Here is a 23,839-nt window from a genome sequence, read left to right on the forward strand (position 1 = left end):
GGAGGGAGGGAGGGAGGGAGGGAGGGAGGGAGGAAGGGAGGAAGGAAGGAAGGTGTGTTCCATCTTAGATTCTCACAAACTCTTGTTCAGCATTCCATGAATCCGACTCTGATGCTAAGGTGACAGTGTATGTAAGTAGGTTTTTGTTTTCAGTGAAGGAAACCTGGGAAAATATGGTATCCCTCTCTTTTTTTTCAAGAGTTATCAGATGGTACATGCTCCTCAAAGGCCTGACTTTCTCTAACTAGAGTGCGTTCCAGGACCACACGGCCTTCCTTGTAACGCCAGCTGTCTTCAGTGGCAAACTCACAGATCCATCCCAGTTTGCTATTGTAGTTTTTGCAGCTCACGTCTCGAACCATGTGGCGGGCCGTGAGCATGACTCGGTCTTGAACTTCACTGTACTACAGGTTAACTACCGTATTAAAAAGGAATGCCCGGCCTGTGGCACCTGTGAAGCGAGTGAAGATGAGCTCTGAGCGGTTCGTCAGGATCTGTCGCAGTTTGCACAAGAAAACAGGTGGGTGCCAACGATGTGGTCAAAGAAAATTCTGCCCATATTTATAAGTGAAGTTCAAAACACCCTGAGCTGCTTAAGTCTCGCTGCTCCCAGCAGCTCCTCTCTCCTCAGCTGGGATGAAGTCCCCACCACGCTGCAGTCTCCAGGTTTAGCCAGGCCCTGGCCTCCGGCCGCCTCTCGCTGGTTGGACCTCGGTGTCAATCGGTCCATGGTACTTTTAATATTCTCCTCCATCACCATCACTCAAATACATCAATTGTGCTATGGTTTTCTTTATTCATTGTCCAACTTTCACATGTATATGAGGTTATTGAAAACATCATGGCTTGAGTAAGACTGACTTTAGTCCTCAAACTGACATCCTTGATCTTGAAGAATATAAAGAGGTCTTGTGTAGTAAGTAGATCTGCCTAATGCAATATGTCATTTGATTTCTTGACTGCTGCTTCCATGAGTGTTGATGGTTGATCGGAGCAAAATGAAGTCTTTGACGATTTCAATGTTTTCTCCCTTTACCTTGATGTTATTTATTGGTCCAGTGGTGAGTCACTTTATTATTGTAGCTGAGCAAAGAAGGAGGGAACTCCTTGTATCCTACGGCACTGTCAGACATTGTTCTAGGAGAGGTGTTCTCAAATTGTAGCATACACCCATCACCTCCAGGGCTTGAGAGGGTTGTGCCCCACTGCCCAGAGTTTCTGATTTAGTAGATCTGGAGTAGGACATAAGAATAGACATTGTTAACAAGTTCCAGGTGATGCTGATCAGGAAAGATATTTTGAGGACCAGTTTTTTAATATTCAAAGGGGTACCTGGGTGGTGCAAACTAAAATACTTGACTGTTAACCAAAAGGTTGAAGGTTTGAGTCCATTCAAAAGCTCCTCAGAAGAATAGCCTGACAATCTCATTTTTAAATATTCAGTCCTTTAAACCCCTAAGGAGGAGAGTGCTGCTCTGACACGCATGCTGTTGCCATGAATCCGAGTTTACTGTACAGTTACCAGCTTATGAAATACTCAAGCCCCACTTCTATTTTGTCTCCTGTTGTTGTTGTTAAGTACCGTGGAGTCGGTTCTGACTCATAGCGACCCTGCACAGGGTTTCCAAGGCTGTAGATTTTTACAGGAGCAGAAAGTCTCATCTTTCTCCAGCGGAACACCTGGTAGTTTCGAACTGCCGACCTTGCGGTTAGCAGCCTGATTCTTAACCACTACACTACCAGAGCTCCTGGTGACCATTTAAAATGTACTGGGGGTAGAGGGGGGGCACAAATAAAAATGTGAGCAGATGCCTTGGCTCCTCTGCTCTTAGAGTATTTTAAATTGCAAATACATGCACTTTAAATTACAAAGACAATCTCATTCAGAAATTTGTAGATCCAGCTTATCATGTTAATCACAACTCCAAACTTGATTGAATGTTAAACTTCACCCCTTTGCCTCTTCAGTCCTTCTCAGCAGAAAGACAGTGGTGGAAAATATGGCTGGTTTCTGGATTTCTCTGCCCTCTGCTTTCTCCTCTACAGCAGCTCCTCTTTGGCTGGGGAATGGACTTTGGGAAAAGGAAAAAGAAATAAAAGGCAGAGCGATGCTTTACTTGAACTGGTACCCGCTGTAATGACCTTCACAAAGTCTCAGTTTAATAGGCTTTTAAAGTGGATCCTCCAGTGGATGCTTCAATTCTGAGCACCTGGTTTGTGGAAAGCTATAGTTTACAGTGGGAATCCTAAATCCATTTAGAGTCTTGACATAGATTCAGTCTCCACTGAGTTCTTTCTGACCATTAACCAACAATGTGAAGAGCTTGACCTTCAAGCAGAGTGTGTTTGAAAGTGGATTGCTATGACTCCCCTAGCCAGCCCAGCAGTCTTGCCTCCAGGGATTTGTCTGGTTGTGTCCTTTAAGTCTTTAATAAGTTTTTATTAAGACTTAATAAAGGGGTCTCTGTAAAACACATTTGAATTTGGAGTCTTTTATCCCCTAGAACATGAATTAGCTATGAAATCCCAGTACTGCAATTCACCTGGTATGTTTTCATTCCAAATAGCGGTCATCTACACGTTCCTCTAACCCTAGAAGTTTCCAGGTTCATCCTCTAGGTTCTTATAACAAGGTCGCTGTTTCTCCAGGAGGCCCCCACCAGAGAGACTATCCCACACCAACCCTCTCTTTTAGGGGTCACCAGAGACACTAATACAAACTCTGTCCCAACAAATTCCAGAGTGCAGACCAGTCCCCTGCAGTCACTTGAGCAATCTCACTCAAGTGTAAACCTTACTCCTCTCGGTCTTCTCCCAATGGCAAGTACACAGTGGTCTTCTAGGTGGTCCTAGGGAAATTTTCCTCAGGAAGCTGGAGGCAAAGAGATAAGCACTGACCCATTTCCTGGGGAAAAATGAGTGTAGACCCACAAAACAGTACACTTCCCTCCAAATATATGTCTTCATAAACCTTGATCCTTTTTCCTTCTCTCTAGATTTTCCTATATTTTGAGAATGTGTGAGAGGTGAGAAAAGTTGAAGTTGGTTCTTGAACATAATGTCTATGAATTCAACCTATGTAAAAACTACTTTGGAACTAATTTCTCATCCATTTTATCATGGTATTTTTTAACAACTTCTATTTTAACCTCATTTTTCAACCTCAGAATCTAATAATATTTCATCTATGTGATCTCCAATTTATATATGAGGAAACAAAGGTATGAATTTAACCAAGGAGATAACTTTAGTGGTGAGAGACTGTGGCTCTGAGATTTAAACCCAGATCACTCTGACTAAACCACTACAAAGTATTGCTATCTGACATCATCTATGTCTCATATGTGGACTTATTCATAAAATCATGTATGCACAAAACTTACAACAATTAATTCAGTGAGTTAAACTCATAATAATTCTGTCAACTTGATATAATCAGTTCGCTGGCACTTGACATAGATAAACTCTTCGTAAGATTGACTGCATTTTTATTGCATTTTCAGGGTATTGAGGGACAAAATATATGCATAAAATAAAACTAAAGTAAACCAGTCGCCACTGAGGAGACTGACTCCTGATGACCCCCCATGTGTTCCAGAGCAGAAGTAGGAACTACAGTACATGGAATTTTCAATGACTGTGGTCTTTCAGAAAGAGATTGCCAGGACTTTCATCCAAGTCACCTCTGGGTGAATTCAAACAGTCAACACTAGGTGGTAGCCAGGAGCTTAACCATTTACACCACCTATGAACTTCAATATACTCATATTAATGTTGTTGTTGTTGTGTGCCATGGAGTCAGTTCCGACTCATAGTGACCCTATACAGGGTTTCCAAGGCTGTAAATCTCTACAGGAGCAGAAAGCTTCCTCTTTCTCCTGTGGAACAGCTGGTAGTTTCGAACTGCTGACCTTGAGGTTAACAGCCTGATTCATAACCACTTCACTACAAGAGCTCCTTATACTCATAATAATAGATTTAAAAAAATTTTTTTTAATGATAATCGTTTTCCCATAACCTTTAATATGTGATCTTCACTCTACACACATCACATCATTACATAATTATGAGCAATGTATTATTAACATTATTTTACCAATTTAGACACTGACTCACAGATGTTAAACAAGTTTGGATAACTAATAAGTTTACATCAGTGTTTCCTCAGCAGTAAAACAGGCACACGCACATAAAAAGACCACATAGGTTAACATAAAGATGTTGTTGTTGTCAAGTGCCATCGAGTCGATTCCGACCCATAGCAACCCTGTATAAGGTTTCCAATGAGCAGCTGGTGAGCTTGAACTGCCAACCTTGCAGTTCAAATGGCTTTGCAGTCTGGAGCATTAAACTACAGCACCACATCCAGGACTCCATGAAGATAGGAAAATGAAATAATGCATGTAAAAGTGTTGATCATAGGGTTTAACACACTCTTTATATTCAACCAATTTTGCCTGTATCCCTTTTTTACAGAAATAAATATTTACTAGAGAGATTCTACATATATGCCTAAAAAAAGTTATTATCCTATGAAAATTCAAGGAAGGAATAAGAAATTTCACAGCATATTACAATAAACCCTGTCTTGTGAATCTACGGACTACTTGATTTATAGGAAGGATTTCTAATAATTGGGAAAATGAAAGATCCAGAATATGAAATATGGCCCTTCCTAAGGAGCTCTGATAGCATAATGGTTATGAATTGGGCTGCAAACCACAAGGTCAGTAGTTCAAAACTACCTGCTGCTCCGTGGGAGAAAGATAAGGCTTTCTGCTCCCGTAAAGATTTACAGCCTCAGAAACCCTGTTTAGGGTCGCAACCGACTCAAAGGCACTTAACAACAACAATAGCAAAACGGTCTTAAAACTCAATTAACTTCTTCCTAACCTCTGACTCATTTTACTTTTGGATCTTCATATTTGAACAAACAAAAATAGGAAAAAATGCTCCGTTCCTTGGGCCTCCCCCAGGAGCAACCATGATATTCTTGGGGCAACAAATTAACAAATTTGCCAAAAAAAAAAAAAAAAAAATCTCTAAATTGAAGAGAGATAAGGACAGTAAACGGAGAGACCACTTCAGTGCACACACAAGCATTTCTTCTATCTAGACATGGATTCCTCCAGACAATTTACTCTAACTTGGATTTTGACTCCACTGAGAAGTTTTCCTTGACTATATACTAGTTCTCATTGTTTACATATGTGTGTCTGATTATGTTGCTGACTTCAGTGAGCTGAAAAGAGGACATTAATTTTTTTCTAATCCCCAAAGTGGACACTTATTCCTAGTCAAGATAGAAAACTGTATTGTAGAAACATATAAAATGAAATTTATACTAGTCTAAGTGATTAGTCTATGCTATTCCCTTAGTCTATTAGTACAGAATATCTTTTCCTCAAAGAGAAAAGACCAATATTCCAGAAGATTGTGAGGCTCAGGGAGCAGAAGTAAGCAAAGTCCAAGCATAAGGCAAGCTGATACTTCATTTACTTATGGTCCGCCATGTCTTATACCAACACAGTACTGAGTTTGAACCCTACCTTTCATCCAGCAGTATTGAAATACTCAAAATTATATAATTAAAATGGCAACATTTCATTTCATAATGTGTATAGAAGCCTTGTACAAGGCAAGAAACATACCTCCGTGTGGACAAAAAAGTATTCCTATATATAATTTAGGGAGCAGAAAATCATATAATATAACCTTGGTGTTTGCTGTTAAGTGCCATCAAATTAGTTCTGACTCATAGGGACCATGTATTGGGTTTCTAAGAAGCAGATAGTGAGTTTGAACCATCAGCCTTCCAGTTAGCAGTCCAATGCTTATCCTTCAATGCCATACCAAGACACCTAATATAACCTTGTTGTTATTAAGTACCGTGGAGTTGGTTCCAACTCATAGTGACCTTGCACAGGGTTTCTGAGGCTGCAAGTATTTATGGGAGCAGAAAGCCTCATCTTTCTCCCATGGAACAGCTGGTAGTTTCGAACTGCCGACCTTGAGGCTAGCAGCCCAATTCTTAACCACTACGCGACCAGAGTTTCTAGTCAAAGAACCACAACCATGTACACACAAATTTGCCCATCTGCACAGAAACAATTAATTGCTAAGAACGGAGGTTATCCATCACAAAGTGACCTCTCATCAGATTCTAAGGGATAATGCATAAATTAGGAAGTTTTGTCCTTTGAAAATGAACTTTTCCATGCTCATTGACTCCGCTAGATTACATTTTAGAAGAATATAGGGAAAAGACCTTTCCTTCTTTTTCTTTCTGTCTCTTTCACTTAAAATACCCTGGCTGCAAAGGAAATAATCAATAAAAAGTGCTTCCAGTCAAACTTAAAGGGATAAACTAGTAAATGCTAAGCTTTGGAGCACTAGGCTCATTGTGCAGTATCAGAACAATTTCCATGTCATTACCTCTAACTTCTCCCACCACCAATGAGACCGACTATCAGGAAAAGCATCAGCATTATTTTGCTTTGCACTCTCAGGCATGACAACAACGACCGTAATATAACAATAACAGTGATGATGCCACCTTCTCCAGGTGTTTGGTATGTTCTTCAGGTAGACTATACTACAATATATGGAGTTTATTTATATAAGTGTTGTTGTATATGTTCCATAAAGGCAAAGGTTGTGTCTGTCTAATTCACCATCATATCCCCCCAAAGCCTGACAATGTGCCTGGGTGTTGTGTTGTTGATAGGTGCCGTCAATCAGTTCTGACCCATAGTGACCCTGTATAGGGTTTCTTAAGAGTGACTGGTGTGTTTGAACTGTGGACCTAGTGGTTCAAACTGACCTCTCAGTGCAGTGCATTACCCTACAGCACCACCATTAACCAGGACTCCTGGTTAATAAGTATTTATAAAATTAATAAATTAAATTCATCATTTAGTCTTTGTAAAACAATATAAATGTAAGCAATCACCCCCTGAAGTGGATTACTGGATTCATTTTATAGAGATTCCAAATAAGACACAGGGAGGTAAGCTGTGTACCAAATGTCACACAACTGTGCATTAAGTTGCAAAGTCAGAAGCTAAGTTATTGTATTCTGACTCAAAATTTAGTATTCATCCCCCTATAAAGCTGCCAACCTTGATGGAAGTTACATCATGGATAAGGTAAGTATGTAAAACGTAGGGATAACTCTGCTCCTGAAGAGAATGATGAAAGACAAAAATCTCAAATCTAAGGTCAGATCACCACAAAAGTACAGTGAGGAGTCAAGTTCAAGAGACTGGTCATTATTAATCAAATTATAGATCAGCCCCAATAGCCACATATTTCCTTGCACTTGCACTCAAGAGACCCTTTTGTAAAACATTCACAGAAAGAGATCGATACCTCTCTGGAGGTAAGTGGCATAAATTATGTCTCAACATATACACCACAGGAGTTTTACTGTGTGTTGTATACAGTAATTGCATTTTATAGATAGCTGTGGAAAGCTTCAGTCCTCATTGATTTTGATCATAAACTAAAAGGCGACAAAAAGAAAAGAACAGCACTTTAGATGAAGAAGTCAGTCAGCTGAAGCTGCAAAAGAAAATGAAAATTTGGCATGCTGAATGTGATCAATTCACGTTTCTTGGAAAATGAATGTAGATATTTGAGTGCTTTCATTATGAGGCGGTAGCAAGATTTGAAAGGTACTATGAGAATCCCTGTTCTTCTAATATCAGTGGTGGTACTTACCAACAGGATTTAAGACCATAGGAAGCCAGTCAAAATTATAGCCCTTGCTAACTTTCCACATTATGAAAACCATCACAATGGCTTATGAACCATGGTAACTGAATATCTGTGTTTTTATTATTTCATTTAACGTGTCTTTGGGATTTACAATCAAAATTAAAAGGAGGTTGTGATGTAATCTGGGATCATCAATATGTTGTACCATTTCTAACTTCCAGAAGCATCTTTTTTGAGCATTATTCTCCTTAGTTCCTTCATTTCTTCATGCCCTTCACAGCAAGCAGTTCCAAATGGGGTGTTAACACAGCACAACAGCTCTTTACCCTTTTTCAAGGCCAATTTTTCAATATGGGTAAAATAATTGGAAATGAAGTCCTGGAAATGCTGAAACCATCTGTCAGGGACTCAGTTAAGAAGATCCACATAGTTTCACAGCCAAAGATAAGGGATACATTATGCCTGGCTGGAAATGTCTGAAGCAAGTGGATTCCCATTCAAGCTTATTAGGATAAATTACAAAAGATTTTATTGTTCATTGCCCTAGTAAACTCAGCCTTTCAAATAATAGTAAACTGAAAGCTACATTGATGAGGAAGAAGGCACATGATAAATATTAGGCACACACACAAAGAAAAATGTCTTTCTAATAATACATAATACCTAAAGCAGGTGACACTAAAGACACTGAAAACTTCTGTCAAAATGTCTATTGCCCAATTTACATTCATGGACACAGTCCTGTAAAGTGTTCCTATGTAGTTTGTAAAAATAACTCTGTTAATATTTAATCATAAACTCCAGAAGAACTTGGTTAATATTTATTCATGAAGTGTATTTGGTAAAATATTAAAGAACTGGAGGGTGGGACTGTTATGATTGAATTATATAGCTTGGGATGTCAAGTTTCAGAATAAGTTAAACACTTTGTTTTCTTCATGCCTTAAATATGTATTGCCATTACAAAACTATTGACATCTTACGTAGAAACCAGTGATTCTCACATTCTATAACACAGATTGTTATACTAGTAAACAGCAGTAGCCAAAATGTTCCATCAAATGTTGGAACTAATCCACTCCTGTGGAAACAAAGATGTCCCCAGTTGCACATGTTGTTATTGTTAAGTGCTGTCGAGTCGGTTCTGACTCACAGTGACCCTGTACATGGTTTCTGGGGAGCATCTGGTGGGTTTGAACTGCCAACCTCTCAGTTAGGAGTCCAGTGTTCATCTTATGATGCCATACCAGGACTCCAGTTATAAGTGTGGTGCCAAACAAAATGAATCGTCACTTCTACATTCCCTCATTCAAAGGAGTTTGAGTGAAAATGAAAAACAGGGTCCTCTTTATAAAATAGTCTGTAGGTGCTGCAATTCAATATACTCACCTGCTAGCTGAAAGGTTAAAAGTTTGAATCCACTCACAGGCACCTCAGTGAAACCCTTTTGGACCACTGTTCTATTATGACACACGTGGGCTAACCATGAATTGAGATCAACTATTCCACAATGGGCTTTTCTATGAAGTACCAAGAAGAAAGTTTATTTACATAGTTACAATCAGTGAATTAACTGTCTTGAAACAGGCTGTGAATCTATGGCAAGCACGATGTCCCTCTCTTCCCCTCAGCCTCCACTAAGACATGAGAATACATGAATTAAAAATTGGAATAAATGAATTCTTTTAGTTTATCTTGTTTGTTTAACTTTCATCTGAAGTACTGCCTGAGTGATCAGTTAACTTCTTTTCAAGCACTTATGATTAACAGAAAAGTGTTTGATTAATAGAAGAATATTTGAGCATTCTAAATTTGGAGAATTCTGGAATTTGAATGTCTAAACCAAGTATTTAGTTTAAGAAAGATGTTCAAAAGAACAAGATTAACTCAGTAGGGTATGTAAGAGGAACTCTTTTTCAAGTCTAGGTTTCTTGACTGGGACAGTCTCAGAGTTTACCAGGGAGAACACAGCAGGATCTGAATTCTGGAAGAACTGGGAATCAGTTTTACCCTGTCAAGAACTCAGTTACCCTGAAGCAGGGTGTCAGATTAAAACATAACCCCCCAAAGCTACTGAAATGTAGAGAAATCCTCTGACCTAACTATCCTTGAACCTGGAGCAGAGATGGCATATAAGTGACTTGTGTGTATGTTGAGGCAGATGCTTTTAATAAGTCACTCCTAACACCAATAATCACCAATCTAAGTGGTTTTCTAGATTGAAATCCTTGAGTTTTTCTTCCTAAATCAGAGGCTCCTGTCATTTTCTAGACATCTACTTTCAAAGGGGCCACCCTTTGCCTGAGAGAATGTTCCATCTGTGTAGACCAGACTCTTGAATAAATCAATCGTTCAAATATGGTACCAGTGCTCCCCACACAACCATTAGTTCCACTCAGAACGCCAGGGGTGTTACAGAGACTAACTGTGAGAAGAGTGTAAAGCACTCACATGTAATACCTGACAAATCCACATACTCAATTAATTTTAGTTCCTTTCTCTTCCCTCATTATGGTGTTAAGTGGTTTGATGCCCTGTACAGTGGCATTGAAATTTTCTGTAACTGGATCAAATGATTCAGTAATGCTATAAAAACTTAGACACCCTGGAATAAAGAAGGATCTTCTTCAACCTGGGAAGGCCATTCAATTTATGAATTGCAGAGATGGGAATATCTGCATGAAGCCAGGCCACATCGACTCTAGCACATGGGGAGACAGATGGCACTCTGTGTTTATCCTCATATCTCAGTCATTGACAATGGAGCTGCCAATCACTTAAAATCCTCTTAGGCTGGAGTCCTGTATCCATCCACTTCCCAACCATCGGATTTTCAAATGTGAGGAACTAAATAAAATGCCTATGAAATGTTTAAGCCTGGTGATCCTCCATTAGAATCAGTATCAAGAGATTAGGAAGACTTAAAAGGATAATGTGCTTGGCAAAGTAAAGGATCAGTGCAAAATAGAAAGACCCTCAACAAGATGGCTGCAACAATGAACACAGGAACAATGGTGAGGGTGACTTAGGACCTGGCAAGTTTCACTCTGTTATCATTAGGGTTGCTAGTAGTTGGAACCAACTCAAAAGAACCTAACAACAATTACAGAATTCATAACAGAGTTACTAAATTTAATGAGCTGCTAAAAGATAAAGTTGAAAGACAATTGCATAACCCATGATCCTAACACCTGGCTCAACACCCACATCTAACCACTGGCTCAGGCTCTTTGGTGGCAGGTACAGATTACTATAAGGATACTGCTTGGGCCCCACCGGCTGCTAGCTGGGGTACTTCTCCCTGACCCAGAACTTGAACAGCACTAAGGCCACAAAGTCAAAGAGATGCTTACACATGACATTCCAAGAAACAGGTGTGGGGGATGTGTCCACACCATTATGTAGGTACAGGTCTAGGTCCCAGTGGAGCGGTTCACCCCACTTCAACCTCAAGTCCATGTGGTCCCAGTCATACCATGGATCCCTCTCTTGCTGTGAGCGATCAGGGAGCTTCGGGTTGTCACCACACCCCATGCTGTCATCTGGGTATGGCTCGTAGTCTTCTACTCGCATTTTATACTTCTTGGCTTCGTCCGCAGCCAGTTCTTCTGGAGTCTTGGGACAGGGCCCCAACAGCATATCCTTGATAATGTGGGAGGCTGTCCGTGTACCCAACGGTACCACATTCTGTGCTGCTCTTTGCAGCCAACGTTCTCCCAGGTCCCCGCACTGACCACCACCATCTTAACCCTCTGCATGTTTCTCCTCACATTACTTTTTATGAAGCTTGATATCATGCTTAATATGTGATTGATAAACTGATAGATCCTACATAATGGTGGTACATAGATGTGCTGGTATCTATAATAGGAGGGCGCTTCAAAACGTAAATGGAATAAAACGACCATGGAACTTGCCCACAAATATTTTAAGCACCCGCCCCGCCTCCCCCTTATAGGAGCTCTGGTAGCGTAGTGGTTACGAATCAGGCTGCTAATCTTACTGTCAGCAGTTCGAAACTACCAGCTGTTTTGCTGGAGAAAGATGAGGCTTTCTGTTCCCGTAAAGATTTACAGCCTCGGAAACCCTGTACAGGGGTCGCTGTGAATCGGAACCGACCCCACGGCACATAACAACAACAACAACAACGCCCCCTTATATTCATAAAGCAATATATGGAGGAAAAGGAAAAAAAGAAAAGGATAGAAGTGTCCACCATAAGACAATGCTTCCGATGAATTATCTCCAGGAGTTCTACAAGTAAGATATTGTGATTAACACTTTTAAAAGACCTTCCCCTAAAGGGTTCAGTATCTAGCAAGAGAGCTCCATCAGGACCTAACCCCATCAAGCTATAGATGATGATGTCTGTAAGTTTAATAGCTTTTCTGTGCTTGTATATTTAGCATATGTTCTCTGTGTAAATCTAAAACATTACACAGATAAGGAAGCTAAGGTTTGGCAAGTTAAAATAAATTAGCCTAGTGAATAGCTATTTGAAGAGATGTCTCTGGGTGAACGTGAACTTTCAACATTTTAGTTAGCAGCCAAGTATATTAGCTGTCTCTATCACGTTGTTTTGGGGTTGAGGAACCAGATTTAGAGAAGTGAAGTTACTTGTCTAAGTTTATACAGCTGTTCAGCGACAAAGTACAGTCTAATTATTTTTATTTTTATTTTTAAAGAATGTATCCTTTGTGAGAATGCTCCTTCCCTGCAGATGGTTCCTTCCTAGTGAGGGAGCTCACCAGTATAGCAGATCAGCCTCTCTCTAGGCTGCCGATGGTGTTACTTAATCCAGTGACTGAGTTTGCAAGGAAACACTGGGCACTGAGAACCCATTACACTAAACAAGGGTCCACTCTACTCAGCCACTTCATGACTTAGTGAATCCTGCCACCACATTAAGAATGGCACAATGCCATCTTGCTTCCTGGGGCCAGTGGACATTCTGCCAAATTCTGCCATCCGTATGACGGAACCCACTTGCTGTCAGATCAAAGCTAAACCAAAAATCAAAATTCACTGTTATCAAGTTGAATCTGACTCATGGGGTCCCCATATGTTACAGAGTAGAACTGTTCCATGAGGTTATCTTGACTATAATCTTTACAGAAGCAAATAGCTAGATCTTTCTTCTGTAGTACCACAGGGTAAATTCAAACAATCAACTTTTTGATTAGTTGTTGTTAAGTGCCATTGAGTTGGTTTCAACTCATAGCGACCCTGTGCAGGGTTTCCAAGGAGCAGCTGGTGAGCTTGAACCACCAACCTTGCAGTTCAAACGACTTTGCAATCATAATGCCAGTAGTCAAGCACAAATCATTTGCACAACCTAGGAACCATATAAAAGCCAGACTCTCCAAATCAGTTTTCTCGAAATACAGAATATTTTGGATTCATCTTCCTGAAACTTCTTAATAGGTTCAAACTCAATTGAGAAAAGAGATGGTATTTATAAATGTTGTTGTTAGATGTCATTGAGCTGTCTCTGACTCATAGTGAGACTGCGTATAACAAAATGCGACATTGGCAGATCCTGTGTTCTCCTCACAATAGTAGGGATGTTTGAGCCCATTGTTGCTGTCACTGTGCCAATCTAGCTCACTGAGAGCCTTCCTCTTTTATGATGACCTTCTACTTTACCCTCATGATAGCATATCCAAAGTACGAGAGACAAAGTCTTGCCATCTTTGCTTCTAAGGACTTTATGAGTGCACCTTAAATCCCATTAGATGTGTATACATAAGATATCTAAAGAGTAACTTTCCTAGGCATTTTATTCTAACTGATGGTAGTGGTGGTGGTGGTATGCCACGGAGTTGGTTCCGACTCATAGTGACCTTGTTTGTACAGGGTTTCTGATGCTGTAAATCTTTACAGGAACAGAAAGCCTCATCTTTCTCCTGTGGAACAGCTGGTAGTTTCGAACTGCTGACCATGAGATTAGCAGCTCAACTCGTAACCACCACACTACCAGAACTCCTTTTTTTCTAACTACTTAGATTGAAAAGTGAAAAACAGGTAAGTTTCACTGACATATCACCAGTATCAATGCCACATAAACACTGATAATGTTTTGCGCACAAATGGTTCTGGCAGCTGTTGTTATTGTTTTTAAGACATTTATTTGAGCTTATCAACCTCAGCCACCTCTCTTTTCACACATGGCATTGATCAATAAATGAATCCAAAATGTTTTGGTCAGGAAAATAATTTGTAGTTATTGCCTACAATACAGAATACTCTGTATTCCATAAAACCAGCCTATTGTTAAAAATCAGTTTTCCTCTAATTAATACTGTTTTTAAAAAAAACATAAAAATTTACAGAATGAGAAGCTAAATATTTTGAACCTCTTCCCCCATATATGCAAAATATACCTATTCTTCATTTAATGATCAACTCAACTATCTGGCTATCTGACATTTCACATTGACAATGGTAAAGGCTAATATATTGTCGAGATATGAAGGAAGGATGTGCCAGAGAGGATTCAGGCCCTCTCTTCCGGGAGACCAGGCCAAAAGAGCTGGGGACCAGGGACGGGGGATAGGGGTGGAGATGGTAAGTGGGCACCAAGTGCAGTGCTATCTGGAGGGGTCTGTTTACATGGTCTTAGTGGAGCAAGTGCACTGGGATGTGCAGACCACATACTCCCAGCAGTTTGTGCATGAGTGTGGCTAGCTGAGCCTCATGCTTCAGAAGCAGCAATCACAGTGGGATGGGGTTCTCAGCTGGGGCTGAAGTTTGGTGTGGATAAGCAGGGCAAGGGGGGTGTGGTCATGCAGGAGGAAAAGAGGGTGGGTGGGTCTGAGGGTGCAGGAGTGCAGTGGCTCCAGTTGCAAGTCCAGCCTGGGGGAGTGGTACAGGGTCACAGGACAGAGTGCACTAGAGGCACTCGCCCCCATGAACAAGCTCTGTGGGCTGGCCTGTGGTACAAGAGGAGCTGGGGCTCTGTGGCAGAACCACAAGAAGGTGGGATGCGGAGAGAGAAGAAACCTGAGTTAGGGTGCAGGAGTAAGGGGAGGGGTGTTTACACAGGCTGCTAGAGCAGCTGCCTGAGTCCAAGGTCAGCTCCTGGAAGTGGGAAATGGAGCTGGAATGTGGCAGGACCAGTGGAGCAGTAGTATTGGGAGAGCAGCAGGCACCTCAGCCAGGAGATACTGGTCCTGGGAGTGGCCCCTGCACATCAGGAGATACTTGAACTGGGAGAACTTGGCTGGACTTGAACTGAGAGGACTTGAACAAGGGAGGACCAAGGGTCCTGAAAGGAGGACACGTAGGGGTGCAAGAAGTGAATTGGCTGTACAGGAAACATACTAGAAGGGGGAGAAGTCCCAGGAAGAAGAGTTTTCCTCTCTTTCCCCTACCCTCCCTCATGGGAAACAGGACCCAGAAGTATAGACAGAGGAAAAGATGCTAACTCCATGACTGAGGGCACTTTAGCATGTAGTGAGGGGAGGGATGGCAGAAAAGTGCTGTGGATTGGAGAAAGTGGGAAGCCACCATGGCCGGCAGGATCCTCTTCTGCCACCTCCACCTGAGCTCAGAGAAGCCATGTCTCCAGGGAGGCTGCAGAGGGCATCAAGTAAGGAAGTTATAGAATTTTTACATGGTCTTTGGAACCCAACTATGTCAAAAGTGAGAAGTGAGTGTTCTTTACCTCTAGCCAATCCAAGCTCCATAATGAGAATGAGAACTGGAGGACAGGGACATTCTTTGTGTCATCCTTCTCTGTAGCAGAAGACATAATGAGAAATCAAAAGTTCCTTTCATAGGAACTACTGAAATCTCCATGACAAGACTAAATGACAGGTTTCATTAACTTTAAGGAACTCTGGTAGCATAATGGTTACGAGTCAGGCTGCTAATCTCTAGGTTAGTAGTTCAAAACTACAGGAGCAAGATGAGTCTTTCTGCTCCTGTAAAGATTTACAGCCTCAGAAACCCTGTACAGGGTCACTATGAGTCAGAACTGACTCCACGGCACATAACCACCACCACCACCACCACGTACTTTGGCCTCAGTTACAAAATTGGTGTCCTGACAAATGTACTTCATGTTCATGTTTACTTCACCTGATTTGTTTTTGGTTTGGTTTGATTTGGGGTTTTTAGCTTTACATATTTAATTTTTTTTTTAATTGGTTCTGAGTTTACGTATTTTGTAAATTTCTTACATGATGGTCTCTAAATCAAAACATAGCTTGGAATGAAATTTGATGAAATTTGACTCATGGAATGTAATCAGAAAGGTAAAAGAGTCCATTACTGAATAATACATTATTTTTCATGGATGTAAAAGGAGACTTACTTTTATAGGAAGGAACAAGAAAATGAAATGTGCCTACATGTGCCTATCTTCCTATCCTAACTCCAAAAATATGTTTTTCATTGTTTTAAACATTACACTCAGCCAAGTTCAAGATCCTAAAAAATTATGTAGTGGCTATAAGCAATTATGTATACACAATTATGACATTGCTCTTGTTAAGTGCTGTTGAATCAGTTTCAACTCACAACTATCATGCCGAGGGTTTCCAAGGCTTTAAATCTTTTGTGAGCAGGAAACCTCATCTTTCTCCCACAGAGAAGCTGGTGAACTCAAACCATGATCTTGTGAACTCCATTGCTTATCCTACTCCTAAATATGGAATAGTTGTAATTGTATATAACTTAAAAGAACTGAGTTCATTTCATTGTTAATGTAATACTTAGAATTAAAATACATATTTTTCAAATCTCTTACTTTTATTATTTTTGATAAAAAGAATATTTAAACACTTTACAGAAATCACACATAGAATCAATATAGGCTTCTGAGTCAGTCATTCCTGGATCCCTGTGTTAGTTTAGGTTTTGTGTCAACTTGACTGGGCCAAGATTCTCGATGGTTTGACAGTTAATACATAGTAATAATGAGGTCTGCTATGAACAGCCAATCAATTGAAAGGAGTTTCCTTGGAGCGTGGCCTACTTCTGATAACACTGAACATTCTCAAAAATCCTGCTGTTTATGCATCTGACTTGTCATCTGACTGCCAGCTCTTCAGACTTGAGCTAATGGCCTGCTTTATTGGCTACCAACCCTAAAGTCATCAGTAGTAGACCATCTTACCTGCCTGACCTACCTGCCTGCCTGCCTTCTGACCTACGATCTTGGTTCATCAGCTCTGCAGCTACGTGAGTCAGAAGTCTCCAGCCTAACATCTGACCAATGAACTTGAGACTTGCCCATCTCTACAACTGTGTGAGGGATTTCCTTATCATAAACCTCTCTTTATATAAACATACATAAGCTTCACTGGTTTTGCTTCTCTAGAGAACCCAGCCTGAGACAGTCCCAGGTCACTGGCATTCCCCTCTGCTCTTCTTAATGATTAGACTTTACAAATCTGCTGCAAAGAAAGCATACCAAATGCTTTAGGTTCAAGATACAAATGATTTTGGTGCACCAATTATTTAAAACCTAGCGAAAACATGATATGTAAAGATAAAGACATAAAGTTCCGAATGCAATTTGCTGAGCAAAATTTGAAAACTATTATGAGATCCTTGAGATAGGTCTGAATCTTAGTGATCTTGGTAATCCCAGTGTATAGTTTATGACTCTAACACAAAAGACACTCAACAAATTTCTATGGAACTGAATTTATTGCAAGGAGAAGTATAGGGAATTCAAAGCTTAATGAAACAGATGGCTTTATAAACAGGAAGCTCAACAGACTCTAAGGGATAATTTTGCTATTCTCTATAATCTATTGCCTAAAAGAAAGCAAAGATATATTTAGTCTAACTGTTGACTGTGCTGGAGCAGGTGTGGCCATAGATTTTGTAATTTCTACCATAAAAAAATAAAGTTGATCAGGGCAATGGTAGATTAGTCTTCTTTGTTCAGTTGGTGTCATAGAATGTAAAAGCTTCAATAGAATTGGAGAAGTTTGGTGCTTTTCAAACTCTGTTCCAAGCTACTCATGCCGTAAGAGTGACCAAGGGCCACTTGTAAAGGAGGCCACACAGGGAGGTCTCTGAATACCCCACTCCTACACAATTTAGAGCAGCTCATTTTATGTATCTCATTTATTTATCAGGAATTCACAAGGCATCATAGAAATATGGTTTCCAATTCTAAAAACAAGGCTTAATTCAACCTTCAAGTTTTATAAACGTGGCTATAGAGCCCAAAGTCATTACCAAAGATATTTTAAGCAAAATAAAGGACAAAAATAAAAACCAAGATATGCTTATTCCAAATATAGTGCTCATTCCACATCACTACTAATGATGGTGCAGTTGTTGTTAAATACCATTGAGTTGGTTGGTTCTGATTTATAGTGACGCTGTATGGGGGTTTTGATGAGGTGCTGGTAAGTTTGAATCACTGATCTTGCAGTTCAAACTAACCTTATGATCAAGTGCTTATCCTACAGCACCACACCAGCACTGGGGTTTTAATGACAGTACCTTGCATCTAATAAAACCAGTTTCCATTGAATTCAAGTTCATGGTGATCCCATATGTAGTAGAATAGAACTCTGTTCCATAGAATTTACAATGGTTGATATTTTGGCAATAGGTATAAAAAGGGCATGGAGGCAGCATCACATGACTTCACAAGGGGAAGGAAGAGAATCACCATCAGCATCGGTCCTTGGCCGTAAGGCTGAAGTCAGACATTACTCCACCCTTCACCCTTCTTTACAGAATCTGACACCAGCAGGTCCTCCAACAGCTCTCTCTGCATCTCTGCTTTGTTCAATCATTCATTGCAATGGCCCCACAGAAATCATAAACAACATTCACACTTACGAGGCTATTAGGGAAGTTTGTTGTTGTTGCTCAGTGCCACAGAATCAATTCTAACTCATAGCAACCTTGTGTAGGGTTTCTGAGGAGCAGCTGGTGGGTTCAAATTGCTGACTTTGTGGTTCACAGTCCAGTGCTGGAAGTTGTTATTGTTGTTAAGTACTATGGAGTTAGTTCTGACTCATCGTGACCCTGTATAGGGTTTCCAAGGAGCGGCTGGTGAGTCTGAACAGCCAATCTTGTGGTTCACATGGACCTTGTCATTCAGAGCTTTATCCCACAGTGCTGGAAGTTAGGAGGGTTACAATTCAGGATAAGAAATATTCAAAATACTGTTTGGTAACAATAGTCTCTTCAAAGCCATGCCTACATTCAGGCATCTCTCTGACCCTTGTCCCCACGACCTGTCTTCTGCACTGCTAGAGCCAAGTTGCAAAGCACTGCTGATAAATGCCCAAAGGACACTCCACTTCACTATAAACCTCATCCCAAAGGTGCTCAGCTCTAGCTCTGTGGATTAGCAAACCTAGTTCCCTAGTTAAGTGCCTGAATGCACCACACTCCACAAGCAAGCCCCCTGCTGAAAGGCACTCAGCTTTGCTTGCTCCAGGGGTCAGAAACCTATTGCTTTGTCTCAAACTCTGGCTCTGCCACAGCTGCCCCTCTGCCACTCCTCTGCTGTTTCTCTGGTGTCATAATTTTCTGACCCTGCATTAAAGAGGCTCGATGTGCAGGGATCTTAGAGTCCAAAAGATGTGCTCCATTCTTGACTCTTCTTTCTTAAGGGTAGTGAGATCCCCCTCCTGCTTCTGAGAAGCTCATTCTATAACCACACTAGAGTTCCAGGTTTTACAATCAAAATGAACTCTGTTAATCATATAATCTTTTCAGCATCTTCTTCCATATTCTTTTACCCAGATCCAGCAAGAAAAAAAGTCATTTGGTAGAAGTTATAAAGACAGCCATATGAATTAATTCAGTGCACTGAAGATTTCAAGGTCTTTCTTCCAACAAGCTTCTGAGTGGACTCAAACCTTCAACCTTATGGCTAGCAGCTAAGTATGTTAATCATTTGCACCACTCTGGAACTTCTAGCACTTAATAGCTCCTATAATTCTAGAAAGTAAGAAAGAAACAGAAATGTGCCCTATATTATATTGGTAATAGTTTATATGCATATCACATTAGGCCATTTGCAAATGCTTTCTACATCCATTATGTACTCCTGCATATATGCAACATACTGCAAAGCATTTAGTACAGATGTATTTATTCCAGTTACTCAGATGAGGAAAACTAAGGTTCAGAAAGGTCAAATGACTCATGTAGCTGTCGAAAACTTTCAAGTGGTAGAGCTAATATAAGCAAAGTTCTAATCATTCTTTCCAACACTCCATTCATTATAATACTGGGACAAGGCCAGTTCACTAGTCCCTTGGGCCACTACACATCAGTCACTCACCTGACTATCCTATTTATCAAGGGTAGTAAATAAGATTCAATACACAGGCCATTTATTGACCATGTTGAAACATATTCTAAATTTTAATCAAAATTTAGCAAAAAGGAGTTGTTGTTGTTAAGTACCATGGAGTCAGTTCCAACACATAGTGACCCTGCACAGGGTTTTCAAGGCTCCAAATCTTTATAGAAGCAGAGAGCCTCATCTTTCTTCTGCAGAACAGCTGGTAGTTTCGAACTTCCGACCTTGAAGTTAGCAGCCTGATTCGTAACCACTACGCTACCAGAGCAAAAAGGAGTAGGTAATCATAAATAATGTAAGCCTTTTTTGCATCGGAAGGTTTACATTATGCATGTCAAATCTGGGCATCCCTAACTTAAAATGCCAAAAGACAAGAGAAGAGAAAAGGACTGGGATATCAAGTGTTTAATCTTGATCCAGGACTTTAACTGACATTAAAGAACACTGAGAGTGCAGTGGTTAAGCATTTGGCTGCTACCTGAAAGATCAGGGGCTCAAACCCACCAGTCACTCCTTAGGAAAATGATGTGACACCTGCTTCCATACAGATTTGCAAGTTGGAAACACTATGGGACAGTTCTACTCAGTTTTACAGGATCTGTGAGAGTTAGAATCTAATCCATGTCACTGGGTTTGGTTTTTTTGGGGTATGGGTCAGTTTAGACTTCGGAAGCCCAGGAAGAAACCCAAATGTCCCAAAAGTCATAAACCAGTAAGTGGTTCCAGACATTTACTTGGTCTAAATAGTTGCCAACTAAAAACCGAAGTAAATGTGCCTGACTAGAGAAGGTTTGACTGCATGGGAAACGGACTTCAGAAAGGGAAATGAAACCACTCTGTTTTCACTGAGGCACAATCAGATGGCTGTGTTGGGGCACTGCTGACTGGGGCCAGATTCCACACACTCATTTGGGAAGCACTCTCCCCTGCAATTGAGCCCCAGCTGTTCAAGCTGAGGCTGCTCTTTAAAATGAAACAAACTGGTGAAAAAGCTGAAGTTCAGCAGTTTCACTCTGTTGGGCCAAAGCTTTTGCATAGTCCCAGCCCATGGATTCTGCTATATTGGCCAGATGCTCAGGGCCTCCCAAGCCAGTCTTATAGAGAGCGCTGAAAAAAAGTCAACAAGGCTTTATGGGCATCAGGTCTAAGCCAAAATGAAGCAGTCCTGAAGGGGCAGTAGGTCCTGGTCAGTCTGTTCTGCCAGCATGGAACCTGGATTATGCAAAAGCCCCAGAAGGCTCTCAATGCTAAAGTCATCAGTGTCCATTTATAAAACAAGTTATTAGAACAAGAGAAAATATTGTTTGATTGTGTTGTTGGTGAAGCATTTTTGGGTTTTTTTTTTCCTATTGTATAAGTAATATTGCTTATTATTTATACAATAAGAAAAAAATGAAGGCTAACTTCTTTCCAGTGGATGGCTCTAAGTTATAAATAAATTCAAAAGTAATACAAATGAGCTTATTATTTTGCCACTGATCTTTGTGTTTAATTTCATTTTTTTTAATATTTATAAAAGTTTTCATAATACTTTTCCATTCACCAATACCCCCAACCCCTCAAAAAAAAAAAAAATTCCCAATCACCAATAGATGTTTTAATAGTAATTCCTTTTCTCTCCCAAATATTTCTACACTCATCCAGCTATCACTGCAACTGGATAAATTGGGTCTTTACAAATACCCTCTGAAACATGTTTCATGACTTAATGCAAATAATTTGCCTTCAGCCTTCTCAAGTCCCTCTGACATTATTTACAAAGTAGTTTATTCTACATGAGTTCTTCAGAGAAGTAACAGGAGATGACCAGTGTAATCGTCTCTGAGTATTTATTTGTTAAGCTGTTGACTGAAAAGGGAAACTAACTGGAATTTCAAAAATTGCCATCAATGTCCACAAAAGAGGTTGCTATGGCTCATCAGACATGGGACACAACATAGGACACGTGTGAGCCGCATCCCTGAGCAAGGATGTACAAATGAAACCTCGCTGCTTGGGCCTCTCATGTCCAGTTTCTGTCAATAAGTGAAGTGTCTGTAAGAAAAAAGAATCAAACCATGAAACGAAAAAATAATTCCCTTAGAAACATCCATCTTGACAACAACTAAATGTGTGGACCATGATTGCAAAGACTTAGTGAATCACTAAGGAATAAGATTTAATTTCCAAGACTGGCTGGTAGAGGAAGGACCTCGCTATCCACAATATATAAGTCATGGTGCCTCATTTTTCTTCATGCAATTCCCTGGTGGCAAAGTTCACACAATGGATAGAAAGATTAAATAAAGATCAACTCCAGCTTCTGGAAAGTACAGTTGCAGCCATTGTTAGCAACTATTCAGGGAGTGCAAAGACATGAGTAAGCCACTTAGGGCAGTGGTTTCGTCCACTGAGATTTATTACCCAGCTCCCTGATACCCAAGTGTTAGAAATTCTCACTTAAGTCAACAAGTCATGAATCAAGTTGTTTTCCCCAAAGGGGAATAAAATGCAGAAAATTCTCGATTCCCAAAGAAAGTTATGTCTGTTTTGAACTATGTCTAGTCTCTGGAGCATGGGCAACTCCACATAGATATGGACTTGCTATCTACTTTAAGAATCTTGGCACTTTCTTCATTAGTAAGATCTGAGACCATATATACGGGCAGAAGAAGTCACCACAGAACTTACATGGGAGAAGAAATAAACACATCTCATTTAACCTTCCCTAAAGGAGCTCTGGTAGCGTAGTGGTTACGAATCGGGATGCGAACCTTAAGGTCAGTGGTTCGAACCACCAGCCGCTCCGCGGGAGAAAGATGAGACTTTCTACTCCCGTAAGGATTTACACCCTCGGAAACCCTGTGCAGGGTCTCTATGGGTCAGAACCAACTCGAAGGCACTTAACAACAACAACAACACCTCCTTTTATTTTACTCATTTTTAACTTTTTATTAAAAAAAAAAAAGTCACATACCACATGTGTTATATAAGACTAAAACTCTTAAGTATCACCTAAGAATATATATAGAGAGAATTTTCCAATCACCAAAGAAATCCCACACGTGTCCCATCTACATCTCAAAAGTAACTACTAAACTAACTTACATGGTAATCACTTCCTTGCATAGCTTTATATTTTTATCACATAAGTGTACATTTTTAGAAATCAAACATTTAATATTGGTCACTTGATGAAATCTGAATTAGTTATTAGTATCTTTTTAAGCTACAGATGTTCCAGCTATCTCTTTCTTTGCTTTACAATATACTTGAAGGACCCAGGTCATTGGACCTGCATCTTCCCATAGTACTGACATTGCTGACTGATGTGCTGCAGTGAAACACGTTCCTCTACCTGTTACTACAAATTAACCTTTGGATCCAAAGGTTCCATCAGGTTCAGATCCCATCCTTTTGCAGATCATAACTGGTATGGTCTTTCATGAGAACATGCATAACATCTAGTCATCTTTTTTATGTTAGCAGCTATTGATATTTAGTGCCTATTGTTGTGAAGTGCCATGAATCAGTTCCATCTCATAGTGACCCTATAGAGGATTTCCAAGGCTTTAAACCTTCGCTGGAGCCGAAAGTCTCATCTGTCTCCAGCAGAGTGACTGGTGGGCTTGAACTTCTGCCTTGTGGTTCACAATTCAGTGCTTATCGTATGGAGCCACCATGCTCCACACTTAATACCTCAGTCTAGTAAGTTATTTATAGTTTATAAAATGGTGATATTATAATTTTTATTCTTTTCACATATGAATTAAAATAAAACAGATCTTTTCTCTCATCTACTATTTGATTTCCTAGTGGAATGGTTCATGTAGGGAAGGTAGAAAAACT

The 23,839-nt window shown here is 40.2% G+C and overlaps 1 protein-coding gene and 2 pseudogenes across 1 annotated transcript in view; all 3 read right to left on the reverse strand.

The window, feature by feature from the left end:
• LOC102838397 (neurexophilin-1-like) overlaps positions 1-23,839 on the reverse strand; it is a 445,955-nt gene that overhangs the window by 365,897 nt on the left and 56,219 nt on the right. The gene's annotated exons all lie outside the window — the stretch shown is intronic.
• Positions 195-559, reverse strand: LOC102838018 (annotated as a pseudogene).
• LOC102830020 overlaps positions 10,916-23,839 on the reverse strand; it is a 61,670-nt pseudogene continuing 48,746 nt past the window's right edge.

Source organism: Chrysochloris asiatica, unplaced genomic scaffold (assembly GCF_000296735.1).
Source record: "Chrysochloris asiatica unplaced genomic scaffold, ChrAsi1.0 scaffold00010, whole genome shotgun sequence".
Classification (NCBI taxonomy): Eukaryota; Metazoa; Chordata; class Mammalia; order Afrosoricida; family Chrysochloridae; genus Chrysochloris; species Chrysochloris asiatica.